Genomic DNA, 15,617 nt, shown 5'->3' on the forward strand with positions numbered 1-15,617 from the left:
TGGACCCATCAAAGTGGATAGTCTAGTATGTGATGTCCGGTTTGTCTTCTGGTGCCTGCAACCCTGTCCAATCATTGATGAAATCCACAAGAGCCTGATACTTGATGGCTGTGCGAGGCATATATTTCAAACCGTGTGGTCCAAACTCAATAGCCCACTTAGCAACCCGGCCAGTTGCCTCCCTGTTCTGGATTATATCCTCCAAAGGAGCAGAACTGACCACTGTGATGGGATGGCCCTGAAAGTACTGTTTAAGCTTCCGACTTGCCATGAAAACCCCATACACTAGCTTTTGCCAATGCGGATATCTTTGCTTTGACTCGATTAGCACCTCACTGATGTAATACACCGGCCTTTGAACCAGATATTCCTTCCCAGCCTCCTTGCGTTCCACCACAATGGCTACGCTGACAGCCCGAGCATTAGCAGCCACGTACAATAACAGCGGCTCCTTATCAACCGGAGCAGCAAGAACCGGCGGTTCAACCAACTGTCTCTTCAAACCCTCAAATGCCGCATTAGCTGCGTCACTCCAGACAAAAGTGTATATCTTCTTCAACATCTGATACAGAGGGATCGCCTTCTCTCCCAAGCGGCTGATAAACCGGCTTAAGGCTGCAATTCGACCCGCTAGGCGCTGGACATCATTGATACACGCCGGTTTAGCCAAGGATGTGATCGCTTTGATCTTTTCCGGATTAGCCTCAATGCCTCTGTTTGACACCAGAAATCCTAAGAGCTTGCCTACCGGAACACCAAAAACACACTTGTCCGGATTGAGCATCATCTTATAAACCCGAAGGTTATCAAAGGTCTCCTTGAGATCGTCTATCAATGTCTCCTTCTTCCTTGATTTTACTACAATGTCATCCAAATAGGCATGAACATTGCGCCCAATCTGAGTATGAAGACAATTCTGCACACAATGCTGATAATTCGCCTGGGCACTCTTGAGCCCAAAGGGCATAGAAACATAGCAGAAGGCTCCAAAGGGAGTGATGAAAGTTGTCTTCTCCTGGTACTTAACTGCCATTTTGATCTGATGATAACCAGAATAAGCATCCAAAAAACTCAAACGCTCGCAACCCGCCGTCGCATCAATGATCTGATCAATATGTGGGAGAGCAAAAGGATCTGCTGGACAAGCTTTGTTTAAGTCTGTGTAGTCCACACACATGTGCCAAGTGCCATTTTTCTTAAGAACTAGCACCGGATTAGCCAACCACTCAGGGTGAAACACTTCGACGATGAATCCAGCAGCCAACAGCCGGGCTACCTCCTCTCCAATGGCCTTGCGTCTTTCCTCGTTGAAGCGGCGAAGAAACTGCTTGACCGGTTTAAACTTGGGATCAACATTGAGAGTGTGCTCAGCGAGTTCTCTCGGTACACCTGGCATGTCAGAAGGATTCCATGCAAAAATGTCCCGGTTCTCACGGATGAACTCGATCAGTGCGCTTTCCTATTTCAGATCCAGAGTAGTGCTGATACTAAATTGTTTGGATGAATCGCCAGGAACGAAATCAACAAGTTTAGTCTCATCAGCCAGTTTGAACTTCAGGGTTGGGTCATGCTTAGTGGTAGGTTTCTTCAGTGGGGTCATGTCTGCCGGATCAACATTGTCTTTGTAGAACTTCAACTCCTCTGTTGCACAAACCGACTCAGCATAAGCCGCATCACCCTCTTCACATTCCAAAGCAATCTTGCGACTTCCGTGCACCGTGATGGTCCCCTTATGACATGGCATTTTGAGCTGCAAGTAAATATAATAGGGCCTCGCATGAACTTTGCGTAAACCGGCCGTCCAAACAGGGCATGATATGGGCTCTAGATCTTTACCACTTCAAAGGTCAATATCTCAGACCTGGAATCATGTTCATCACCAAACACAACCTCCAAAGCTATCTTGCCAACAGGATATGCCGATTTACCTGGTACTACACCGTGGAAAACAGTGTTCAACGGTTTAAGATTCTTATCCGTCAACCCCATGCGGCGGAAGGTTTCATAATACAGGATGTTGATGCTGCTCCCTCCATCCATGAGCACCTTTGTGAATTTATAACCTCCCAACTGAGGCGCCACCACTAAAGCCAGATGACCTGGATTGTCAACCCGGGGTGGATGATCCTCTCTGCTCCACACAATGGGCTGCTCGGACCAACGTAAGTAATGGGGTACTGCCGGTTCAATAGCATTAACTGCCCTCTTGTGAAGCTTCTGATCACGCTTACACAACCTAGTGGTGAAAACATGATACTGCCCGCCATTCAACTGCTTTGGGTGACTCTGAAAACCTGATTGCTACTGATTCCCCTGATTATTCTGTTGGTTGTTACCACCTTGGTTGTTCTGGTTGCCCTGATTATTCTGAAATCCAGAGTTTGAACCGCCGCCACCATGAAAACTTGGACCTAAACCGCCCGACGGACCCTGATCATACCGGAAGAGATCAGAGTTTATGAACTCCTTCATAATGAAACAATCCTTCCAGAGATGTGTTGCTGGAACCTCCTTAGTCCCGTGCTTTGGGCAGGGCTGGTTTAACAGACGCTCTAGATTCATACCTCCACCGCGCTGCGGCGGTTTACCCTTACGACGCTGCATATTGGTGTTAGCCACAAAATCCGAATTATCTGCTTTGCGCTTACCATTATTCCCATGGATCCCTTGGTTGTGTTGTTGTCCCTTTGCACCGTCGTTCTTCTTTCCCTTCTCTGGTTTCTCCTCATCAGAATCGGGATCCTTGGTATTGTCAAAATCGGCATACTTAACTAAGGCTGCCATAAGTGTTCCCCTATCATTGCAGTGGCACTTGAGCCGTCCCAACTTCATCTTCAGTGACTTAAACCGGCAATTATGCTCCAATGTTATGATCGCCGAGCGAGCATTAATGCGGTCCGATGAATGCAAGACTTCTGAAACACGACACACCCAATGAGTTGTTGACTCGTTTTCTCCCTGAACAGAAGCATCTAGATCCACGATGGACATAGGTTGTTTGCAGGTATCTTTGAAGTTCGCTATAAACCGGGCCTTCAATTGGTCCCATGATCCAATGGAGTTAGCGGGCAGGTTCTTTAACCAAGTGCGGGCTGTTCCTTCCAACATCATAGTGAAGTATTTTGCACATGCCGCTTCATCCACATCTAGCATCTCCATTGCCATCTCATAACTTTCAACCCACGCCTCGGGAGGTTGATCGGCGGTATAATTAGGCACCTTACGCGGACCCTTGAAATCCTTGGGCAGTCGCACATTACGGAGAGCCGGAATGAGACACGGCACTCCCCAGGAACTGAAGGCAAGCCCGGTACCTCGCTCCACTGACGCCGCTGGCTGAACCGGGGCGGGTTGATGATGACCCGCGTATTGCGTTGCTAATGCAGCCTCCCTTCATGCTCTGCCATTATCCACCACGTCCTGAGCAATTGCCCCACCGTGCGCCGAATTGGGCCCTTGAGGGGCATTACGGCACCACGCACTACTTGACACCTCCGGTTCGTCCATGTGCCTGCTATAGCTTTTGCTTGGACGGGGGGGTTGAATGGATTCTGTCTCGGCTATAGGAATAAGCATGCTACTGTACAACAGCGGTTTGAAGAAGATCCCTGGCCCGTCGCGTCTCAAACGCCGCCAGTGAATCACCCTCCATTGGAATAGCTGCCAGGCGAGATGCCGCAGCAATCATGTTATCCAAAGGGCTAGAAAAATGACCCGGGGGTGTTGACACATATTGCGGCGGGTTGTCCATTCATCGAGGTGGGTCCGTTATCCGTGGTTGATCCGGAGCTGCCCCAGGTGCCACAGTCAGGTTTACCGCTGCTGGATTACTTGGCCCGGCTCCCGGCGTATTGAAGAGATTCAGTCCTTCATAGACCGGTGGCAGACGAGACCGATACTTCCTTTGCAGCACTTCGTTTCACGCATTCTGATCCAACATAAGCCGGTAATTCTGCGCCTAGATCTGTTGTGATTGGGCATCTAAAGCGGCCCGTTCTTCAGCCATCCTGGCTTCTTCAGCTGTGGGTCCTCTTTGGCCTGTGTTATCTAGTCCTTTAACTTGGTAACCTCTGCATTATGTCGATCACGTGTCTCTGGAGTGACTGTCGTGGTTAACAAGGTTGCCCAGGCATCTACAAACCGGAAAGAACTTGAGCCGGTCGGCGTGCAGGGCCTCCTGCCGCAGCTGCTGACCCGGACGTCATTGCTGCTGTGGATGAAGACTGCAAGGTGGGATGTGTTCTGGCCATGAAGACTGCAACCCGATTTGGTGGTTCAAAGGGGTCTGGAATACTGTTGCCATCAGAATTACCCCCAATCCGGTCGTCCTGCAGTTGGTACAGCGACTCGGTTTCACCAGTGGACGACTCGCCATCTGACTAGATGGCCATCTCACCATGGGACACCGGTTCAGATATCGCACCATGGATGAATCATACGAACGCATGCTTCATGGCAGGATGAACCCAGGCAGGACTCGCACGCTGAGCCGTTTCGACGGGGTCGGTGGAGATGTCCGACTCAGGGCCCGGTTCGCCCATCTTGCCGATGAAAACATGAATTCCGCCAAAGCGGACCCACTACCCGTACTCGATTGATCCGGCCTCGGGGCCCTATCCTGCATCGTCGATGTAGAGCTTGCCGCGACGACTCTTGGTCATCCGGCCAACCGCATACCCTTTGAGTCCTTCAAAGCTGCCCTTCAAGAACTCGAAACCATCGTGCAATAGCCCCACAGTGGGCGCCAACTGTCGTGGAAATATCACGTCAGATGTCCTAACGGAAGGACTTAGTCGTGGAGCCATCGCAACGGGATTAGCTTGAAGGGGTTAAACCGGACAAGGGACATAAGAGTTTTATACTAGTTCGGCCCCTTACGATGAAGGTAAAGGCCTACGTCTAGTTGTGATGGAATTGCTTGGGTTTCGATGACTAGGGAGCGGATACGCTTTGCCTGGGTCTCGAGTTGTTGTTTCTTGTCCCTGAACCGCCGCCGGGTCGTCCCTATATATACACAGGTTGACGCCCGTCCGGTCTACAGAGTCCCGAGGCTGGCTCATACAAGTGTCCGGCTCAGTCTCTCCCTTTTCCATAACTTACAATACAAGTTATACAACTATGGCGGTTTACCATTATGGGCCCTAATCCGCCTATGGGCTCTGGGCCTCTAGCTTCATCAGTAAAGCGCCATCTTCTTTGTCTTCATGGGCTTCAATATAGTTGAGCGTGAACCGGCCCCTCCTGGGCAGTTTACACTCAGTAGTTATATCCCCAACACCCGGCAAGCCTTGTCGGGCTGTTTTGCCAGCATCACGCCCGCTCACTTGACACGTCGCAGGACGAGTCTCGTTCGTAGGCATTTATCATAGAAAGAGGCTGCCATGTGGCGAGTGTCTTCCACTTAATCACTTTGCGGCTTAACACCGCACAGATTGGCGACGTGGGTCGTGATGGAGTGGTTGGGTGAGGTGGTTTTTGCTTCTGTGAGTCCGGGCATGCCCTGCCGGGACATCTTGGACGTTTTCTTCTGGGGGCGACCCTGCCCTTGCCGAGCTCGTCTGCCCGGCAAGGGAGGCTTTTCTCTTGGTAGTATCTTGCTTCTCCAGCTTGACTTTGGTCCTCTTGATCTGCATGTTAGTCCTTCAAAGATCTTGATCTCCTGTACTCTGGCATGGCATGGTCCTGTCCGTGCACGAGTTAGGGGAAAATATATACCCCTGTCTGTTTTCCCCAACACTTTATTTTCATGTTACGATGATTCTCCACTTCACTCTAAAATTCCTTGAACTTTTCAAATGTTTCATACTTGTGTTTCATTAAGTAGATATAACCATACCTACTCAAATCATCTGTGAAGGTCAGAAGATAATGATACCCACCGCGTACCTCAACAGTCATCGGACCGCATACATCTATATGTATTATTTCCAATAAGTTATTATCCCCCTCCATTGTTCCAGAGAATGGAGTTTTAGTCATCTTGCCCATGAGGCATGGTTTGCAAGTATCAAATGATTCATAATCAAGTGATTCCAAAACCCCATCCACATGGAGTTTCTTCATGCGCTTTACACCAATATGACCTAAACGGTAGTGCCACAAATATTTTGCACTATCATTATTAACTTTGCATCTTTTGGCATCAATATTATGAATATGTATATCACTATGATCGAGATTCAATAAACCATCCACATTGGGTGTATGACCATACAAGGTTTTATTCATTTAAACAGAACAACAATTATTCTCTGACTTAAATGAATAACGGTATTGCAATAAACATGATCTAATCATATTCATGCTCAATGCAAACACCAAATAACATTTATTTATTTAGGTTCGACACTAATCCTGAAGGTAGAGGGAGTGTGTGATGGTGATCGTATCAACCTTGGAATCACTTCCAACACACATCCTCACCTCGCCCTTAACTACTCTTTGTTTATTCTGCAACTCCTATTTCTAGTTACTAATCTTAGCAACTGAACCGGTATCAAATACCCAGGGGTTACTATGAACACTAGTAAATTACACATCAATAACATGTATATCAAATATACCTTTGTTCACTTTGCCATCCTTCTTATCCGCCAAGTATTTGGGGCAGTTCCGCTTCCGGTGACCCTTCCCTTTGCAGTAGAAGCACTAAGTTTCAGTCTGACATCCAGCTTTGGGCTTCTTCACGGGAGTGGAAACTTGCTTGCCATTCTTCTTGAAGTTCCCTTTCTTTCCCTTGCCCTTTTTCTTGAAACTAGTGGTCTTGTTAACCATCAACACTTGATGCTCTTTCTTGATTTCAACCTTCGCTGATTTCAGCATCGCAAAGAGCTCGAGAATCATTTTCGTCATTGATGACCCACAAGTATAGGGGATCAATTGTAGCCCTTTTCGATAAGTAAGAATGACAAGTAGCTTTCAGCAAGGTAATGTCTGCAAGTGCTGAAATTGTAAGTAACAGAGTAGTTTGATAGCCAGATAATTTGTGACGGGCAAGTAATGATAGTAGTAGCAAAAGTGCAGCAAGGTATCCCAATCCTTTTGAGGCAAAGGACAGGCCAAAACAGTCTCTTATGGTAAGCAAAGCGTTCTTGAGGGTACACGGGAATTTCATCTAGTCACTTTCACCATGTTGATTCGATTTGTGTTTGCTACTTTGATAATTTGATATGTGGGTGGATTGGTGCTTAGGTGTTGTTCTTACTTTAACAAACCTCCTACTTATGATTAACCCCCTCACAAGCATCCGCAACTACGAGGAAAGTATTAAGAATAAATTCTAACCATACCATTAAACTTTTGGATCCAATCGGTCCCTTACAGAATAGCGCATAAACTAGGGTTTAAGCTTCTATCACTCTTGCAACCCATCATCTAATAACTACTCCAATATGGATTCCCTTAGGCCCAAATATGGTGAAGTGTCATGTAGTCCACGTTCACATGACACCACTAAGGGAATCACAACATACATACTATCAAAATATCAAACACATATCAAGTTCACACGATTACTTGCAACATGATTTCTCCCGTGACCTCAAGAACAAAAGTAACTGCTCACAAATGATAATCATGCTCAAGATCAGAGGGGTCTTAAATAGCATATTGGATCTGAACATATAATCTTCCACCAAATAGACCATATAGTAATCAACTACAAGATGTAATCAACACTACTAGTCACCCGCAAGCACCAATCTATAGTTCTAGGCAAAGATTGAACACAAGAGATGAACTAGTGTTTGAGAGGAGATGGTGTTGTTGAAGATGTTGATGGAGATTGCCCTCCCCAAGATGGGAGAGTTGTTGGTGATGATGATGACGATGATTTCCCCCTCCGGGAGGGAAGTCCCCCTGGCAGAATCGCTCCGCCGGAGGGCAAAAGTGTCCCTGCCCAAGTTCCACCTCGAGATGGTGGCGCTCCATCCCAAAAGTCCTCTCCTTATTTTTTTTTCTAGGTCAGAATGACTTATATACCAGAAGATGGGCACCAGAGGTGGTCCTGGGTGAGCACAACCCACAAGGGCGCGCCTGGGCTCCCTAGCACGCCCAGGTGGCTTGTGCCCACCTAGTGGGGCCCCTCTAGTACTTATTGGCTACAATATTCCTCAAATATTAAATAAAAAATCTCAGTAAAGTTTCAGCTTGTTTGGAGTTGTGCAGAATAGGTGGCCTGACGTAGCTTTTCCAGGCCCAGATTTTCAGCTGCCAGAATTCTCCCTATTTGTGTGTACCTTGCATATTATGGGAGAAAAGGCATTAGAATTACTCCAAAAATCATTATTATGCATAAAATGCCATAAATAACAGTAGGAAAACATGATGCAAAATGGACGTATCAGTCATCCCTTGCATATTATAGTTCATCACGAAGTTCTAGTAGCTTGGTGATAGTGACTAGAGAACTTTGTCAATCACTATCTTATCTGGAAGATTAACTCCCACTTGATTCAAGCGGTTGTAGTACCCAGACATTCTGAGCACATGCTTACTAGTTGAGCTATTCACCTCCATCTTGTAGGCAAAGTACTTGCCAGAGGTCTTATACCTCTCGACACGTGCATGAGTCTGAAATGCTGATTTCAGCTCTTGGAACATCTCATATGCTCTATGGTGTTTAAAACGGTTTTAGAAGTCCTGGTTCTAAGCCGTAAATCATGGCGCACTAAACTATTAAGTAGTCATCATATCGAGCTAGCAAAACGTTCATAACGTCTGCATCTGCTCTTGCAATAGGTCTGTCACCTAGCGGTGCATCAAGGACATAATTCTTCTGTGCAACAATGAGGATAATCCTCAGATCACGGACCTAGTCCGCATCATTGCTACTACCATCTTTCAACTTAGTTTTCTCTAGGAACATATCAAAAAATAAATGGTGAGCTACATCGCGAGCTATTGATCTACAACATAATTTGCAAATACTATTAGGACTAAGTTCATGATAAATTAAGTTCAATTAATCAAATTACTTAAGAACTCCCACTTACATAGAAATCCCTCAAGTCATTTAAATGATACATGATCCAAATCAACTAAACCATGTCTGATCATCACGTGAGATGGAGTAGTCATCAATGGTGAACATCTCTATGTTGATCATATCTACTATATGATTCACGTTCGACCTTTCGGTCTCTAGTGTTCCGAGGCCATATCTGTACATGCTAGGCTCGTCAAGTTTAACCCGAGTATTCCGCATGTGCAAAACTATCTTGCACCCGTTTAATGTGAACGTAGAGTCTATCACACCCGATCATCACGTGGTGTCTTAACATGACGAACTGTTGCAATGGTGCATACTCAGGGAGAACACTTATACCTTGAAATTTTAGTTAAGGGATCATCTTATAATGCTACCACCATACTAAGCAAAATAAGCTGCATAAAAGATAAATATCACATGCAATCAAAATATGTGACATTATATGGCCATCATGATCTTCTACTTTTGATATCCATCTCCAAAGCATCTTCATGATCTCCATTGTCACCGCCTCGACACCTTGATCTCCATCGTTGCGTCATGGTCATCTCGCCAACTATTGCTTCTACAACTATCGCTATCGTATAGTGATAAAGTAAAGCAATTACATGGTGTTTGCATTTCATAAAATAAAGAGACAACCATAAGGCTCCTTCTGGTTGCCGATAACTTTTACAAAACATGATCATCTCATACAATAACGTATGTCACATCATGTCTTGACCATATCACATCACAATATGCCCTACAAAAACAAGTTAGATGTCCTCTACTTTGTTGTTGCAAGTTTTACGTGGCTGCTACAGGCTTCTAGCAAGAACCGTTCTTACCTACGTATCAAAACCACAACGGTGATTTATCAAGTTTGTTGTTTTAACCTTCAACAAGGGCCGGCCGCAGTCAAATTCGATTCCACTAAAGTAGGAAAACAGACACCCACCAGCCACCTTTATGCAAAACTAGTTGCATGTCTGTCGGTGGAACCGGTCTCATGAATGTGGTCATGTAAGGTTGGTTTGGGCCGCTTCATCCAACAATACCGCTGAATCAAAATAAGACATTGGTGGTAAGTAGTATGAAGATCACCGCCTACAACTCTTTGTGTTCTACTCGTGCATATCATCTACGCATAGACCTGGCTCGGATGCCACTGTTGGGAAACGTAGCAGGCAATTTCAAAAAAAATCCTACGCTCATGCAAGATCTATCTAGGAGATGCATAGCAATGAGGGGGAGAGTGTGTCTGCGTACCCACATAGATCATAAGCGGAAGCGTTTGACAACGTGGTTGATGTAGTTGAGCTTCTTGTAGCTTCGACTGATCAAGTACGGAATGTACGACACCTCCGAGTTCTGCACATGTTCAGCTCGATGACGTCCCTCGTCCTTTTGATCCAGCAAGTTGTTGAAGAAGTAGATGAATTCCGTCAGCACAACGGTGTGGTGACCGTGATGGTGAAGTGATCCGCGCAGGGCTTCGCCTAAGCATTGCGAGAATATGACCGGGGGTGTAAAATGTGGAGGGGGGCGCCGCACATGGCTAACAATTGATGTTGTGTGTTCTAGGCACCCCCCTCCCCACATATATATAGGTGGGAGGGGAGGAGAGGCAGCCAAGGGGCGCCCCAAGTAGGATCTGAATCCTACTTGGGGTTTCCCCAAGTGGCGCCCCCCTTTCCTTATTTTATCGGAGAAGAAAGGGAAGGGGGAGAGAGAAAGGAAAGAGGGGGTCGAACCCCCCTTTTTCCTTCTCCCACTCGGCCTCCTGCCATAGGGGGGCACGCCACCCCGTGTGGGCTGTTGTGCTCCCCTCTCATGGCCCATATGGCCCATATCCTCCCCCAGGGGGGTCCGGTAACCCCTCTGTGTCAGGACCCCAACTCAATGGCACACCTATCTAGCATGTAACACCTCATATCACTTTGCGGCCTCACGCATGGTATTCCCACGGGTGTTGCCTTACCAGGCTCGGGACTGTTTGCGCCTTTTGGCACACATATATGATAGTGTCGCTAGCATCGATATGAAAAGGAGCCCGGGCTGACATGGCTAGTCGTGAACCCGAAGTGGCACTAACTTACAGGGACAGGCATACATGACCCAGCAACGAACGTGTTGGTCATCAGCAGGTGAATCCGGGCTGTAGCAGCTGAGCTAGCAGGACTCCAGAGAGTCTGGCCTGTAGCAGGCTAACAGGACTCCGGTAGACACCGCGTGACATTCCCCGGAAGGGACAGACACAGGATCGAAGAAGGACACATGCAGGCCAGCCTAAGTGTTTCGGAGCAGCAGCAAGCTACCATGGCTCAATGGAAGCACTAGGAGACATTTCCCGGTAAGAGAGGCTACCAAGGATAAACAACTAGATAGTCAGATCCCACACATACCAAGCATTTCAATAACATACACACAATATGCTCGATATGTGCAAATACAACATGGCATCACAACATGACTCTACAACTCAAGTATTTTATTCAATAGGCTCCGAGGAGTCAGATATTACAAACATGGGTCTCATGACCCAACATTCAGAGCATACAAGTCAAAGCACATGCGGAAGCTCAACATGTCTGAGTACAGACAACTATAAATAAAAAGGCTGAGAAGCCTGACTATCTAATAGATCCTGCAAAGGGCACAAGATCATAGCTAAGGTAACAAGCTAAACATTGAAGTCCACGAGGAACTACTAATGAGACTGAAATCTCTCTAAAAAACATAAAATAGGCAAACGTGAGTACAAATGTACCCAGCAAGACTTACATCAGAGCTATCTACATATGCATCATTATCAACAAAGAGATGGTGGGGTTTAATTGTAGCAAGCCAGCTTTGACTCAGTGGCTATCCTGAACTACGACTGCAATGTAACTCTTTGAGGTGGCGCACACGATTCCACATATTCACCATACCAATACACCACTATGGATTCGCTCCCGTCTCCCTACAAGAACGCCATCCATAGCACTCACGCTTATCTTGCGTATTTTAGAGTATCCACTTTCACTTGTCTATGAACTGTACAGGCAACCCAGAAGTCCTTTACCATGGACACGGCTATTCGAATAGATAATGTTAACCCTGTAGGGGTGTGCTTCTTCACACACGCTCTCACCATTTAACGCCGTTTACACGTCATGTACTCGGCAACCTTCAAGCGGAAGCACAGCGAGGGTGTCAGCCACGACCTGACTAACCACACAAGTCTCTCGTCCAGGTTTATTTCCTATTCGGGTTCCATCCACAAGGAGATCCGGCCAGGGTGTCACTCACGGCCCCAAACGATGTGAGCAGGGTTCCCAAGCCCACCATCCGGGTGCCACTTGGTACACCGTGCCACTGCACCTAGTCTGTCCCAAGCCCACCTGTACCGGGTGCCACTTGGTAGACTACTAGCACTACCTACAAACACAAGAAACTAGTTGCAACTCCTGGACAGAGATCGAGTTGATTAATAAGTCGAGAGGGGTCGAGTTACCGGAACCCAATGTGTGGTAGTAACTATTCATGGATCACAAACACAGAACTCAATTCCTGAGGACGGTTTCAATGAGACAACCCACCATGTACTCCTACATGGCCTCTCATCACTACCTTTACCAAATCGTGTTCACACACTTAGCACTCAACAGTAGGACATGTTCACCACATTCCAATTCATTCCCGATGAATCAGACCTGACACAACTCTAAGCAATAGCAGGCATGACAAACAAGCATGAATGAGTAGGCACATCAGGGCTCAAACAACTCCTACTCATGCTAGTGGGTTTCATCTATTTACTGTGGCAATGACAGGTCATGCAGAGGAAAGGGGTTCAACTACTGCAGCATGTAACAGTTGAATCGTTGTTGTCCTAATGCAGTAAAAGAGAGCAGGAACGAGAGAGTGGGATTGTATCGGAATGAACAAGGGGGTTTTGCTTGCCTGGCGCTTCTGAAGATAGAATAGTTCTTCAACGGTGTCATCGATCACGTCGTTGGAACCACGTCTATCGAGAGGGGACAAACACCGGCAAACAAGGAAGAACACAATCAATGCAATGCACAATATGATGCATGATCATGACATGGTAATATGAGTTTGTTGGCCTAATGCAACTACAACCATATGGGTTTGGGTCATTTTAAACCAAAGGTTCAACCCCAAACTCAAATTATGAATTTAAATAGTGCCTTATCATGTTTTGCACTAAACAGCAAGGTTAAGTTGCTTAAACATGCATTAAAATGGTACAGATGGATAGATTGGATTTTCCTGATCATTTTTCATATATAACTTGTTTCATTTGGAGCTACGGTTGAATTTATATGATTTTTAGAAGTTTAAGCATTTTTCTGGATTTTCTGATTAATTAGAATTAAACTAATTTTAGATAAGGATTTACTGCGTCAGCCTGACATCAGCGTGACGTCAGCGAGTCAACGGCCAGCCAGGGTCAGACCTGATCCATGGGTCCCATCTATCAGTGACTAACCTAACTAATCTAATTTAGTTAGTGGCATGGAGCCCACACATCGGTGACCCCAGGGGGTCAAACAGGGGTCAAACCGGGTCAAACTCGCCGGAGTTGACCCGGGGCTCGTCACCGACAAGGCCAGGGACGGCAGAGAGGTGCGGGTTTCCTCCTCCGGCGACCAAATTGATGGCGGAGAGCGGCTACGTGGAGCTGGAGCTCGCATGCGTCGAGTGGTGGCGGTGGGAGGTGCTGGGGTGGCTGGAAACGTCGCCGGCGACGACCTTGGCGGTCGCCGGAGTTCGGGCGAGGTCGAAGCCGTCACTATGAGGCACGGCGAGGCGCGTGAGGAGGTTCTATGGGCTTCTGCGACTGCGGTAAAGACAATGGCGTGCTCGGAATCAAGCCAACGTGGTTGTGGCCACGACGGTGACGTGCGGTGGCGGCGACGGGCACGGCCAAGCTCGGTGCGGTCACTGTGGTGCTCGAGAGAAAGAACGGAAAGGGGGAGGAGGAAGAGGATCTCACGGGGAGTCGGTTGGAGCAGACGGCGAGCTCGGGGAGGGGCCGGAGCAAGCGGGGCGGCGATGGCGATCTCAGTGGACCGAGGTTGAAGAAGACGACGTGGTCGGCGTTCGAGGGCGTCCGGTGGGGCGTGGCTTGGTGAAGAAGACGAGGACGACGTGGCAAAGCTCTCAGATGCGTCAGGGGAGCAAGGGGGTGGTTATGGCCGCGCGAGCGCTGGTCGGCAGCAACGGCTGCGCTCGGGTGAGCTCAAGGGAGAGAGCTAGGGGAGGGGAGAGAGAGCAGCGAGTGAGGGAGAGGGGACAGAGGCTTCAGGGTGTCTCCTCGGCGTCGCTAGAAGGGGCCGGGGAAGCAGGAGGTGGCCAATGCAGCATCGGCGCTTGCCACGCACCTGGTTGTCCTCCTGGCAGAGGAGAAAGATGACAAGGGGGCGCTAGTGGGCTGGGCCGCCAGCTGGGCTGCCAGCAGGCTACAGTAGCGGGCCGCAGGTGGGTGCAGGTAAGTTCCAGGTGAGCCTCTGTTCTTTTCCTATTTTTATTTCTCTTTTCTATTTCTTCTGCAACTTGATGGCTTTATTAAAAATACTTAGGCACACTCAAAAATCACCAAACTACTCATGGCAACTGTTTGGAATATATCCAACATGGAACATTTCAGTTTAGGATTATTTGGATGTTTTAAATATTTTATAGTATTTAAATGCCCAAATTCAAATAGAGTATGATTTAATTCAGAGCCCAAATATGTCATGGAAAAATGTGCATCACCTCTGGCTACTATTTACAGTACTTTCCATAAATGATGAACATTTTTGAAAGCCATTTGGACTTACTGAAAATATTTTAGGTGAACCTAGTGAATTCCTTTAATGCTAGGGTTTAGGCAATCCCCATTTCAAGTTTCATGAAATTTAATCATGATGCATCACCAAAAGCTAGCACTAGGCATTGCCAAAAGCTAGGGATGTGACAACTTGCCCCAACTAAACAAGAATCTCGTCTCGAGATTCAAGACGTGAGGTAAGAGTTAAGGGGGTCACAAAACTATCACGATCTTCAGGATCCAACTGCCCTTCTCGAAGATGTTGATTCACTACATCATCTTGGTTTTGACATCTTTGCCTTCGAGAACTTCACTCGACACGACAATGGAAAGAGGGGAAACTCTACCGGATTCGATCTTCTCGAAGATCGAGCAACTCAGATTGGAAAGGAAACTATGGTTATAAGACAACTTGGCAAACGGAAAGCACATTCCAATTGATACCGGGGATATAACCTAGTGAGTGAGCATGCTCTCAAGAACTTGAGCATTTCCATATTCATCAGTTCTTACCAACATCCGTGCCAAGGATCCTGGCCACAACATACTACCATGATGAATAGTGACGGAGGATGCAGATGCAAAGGAAGATAACACTTTCTCAGGTTTCACCTTAGCGAGCTCAAGGAAACGAAATCTGGACAATCGACTGAGAGACATTTAGCACTCTGCTTCTAATGTTCTCCTTGATGCGCTAGCGTAATCCATTCATAGATATGGTTTGGTATCTAGAACATCAAGTAAAAGGTCGGACTTCGGGAGCACGAGAATCCATAAGGAGTAACTACTAGAGTAAATCCTACGAAATCCTTATGGGGAGGT

The sequence above is a fragment of the Triticum aestivum genome, chromosome 4B (assembly GCF_018294505.1).
Source record: "Triticum aestivum cultivar Chinese Spring chromosome 4B, IWGSC CS RefSeq v2.1, whole genome shotgun sequence".
NCBI lineage: Eukaryota > Viridiplantae > Streptophyta > Magnoliopsida > Poales > Poaceae > Triticum > Triticum aestivum.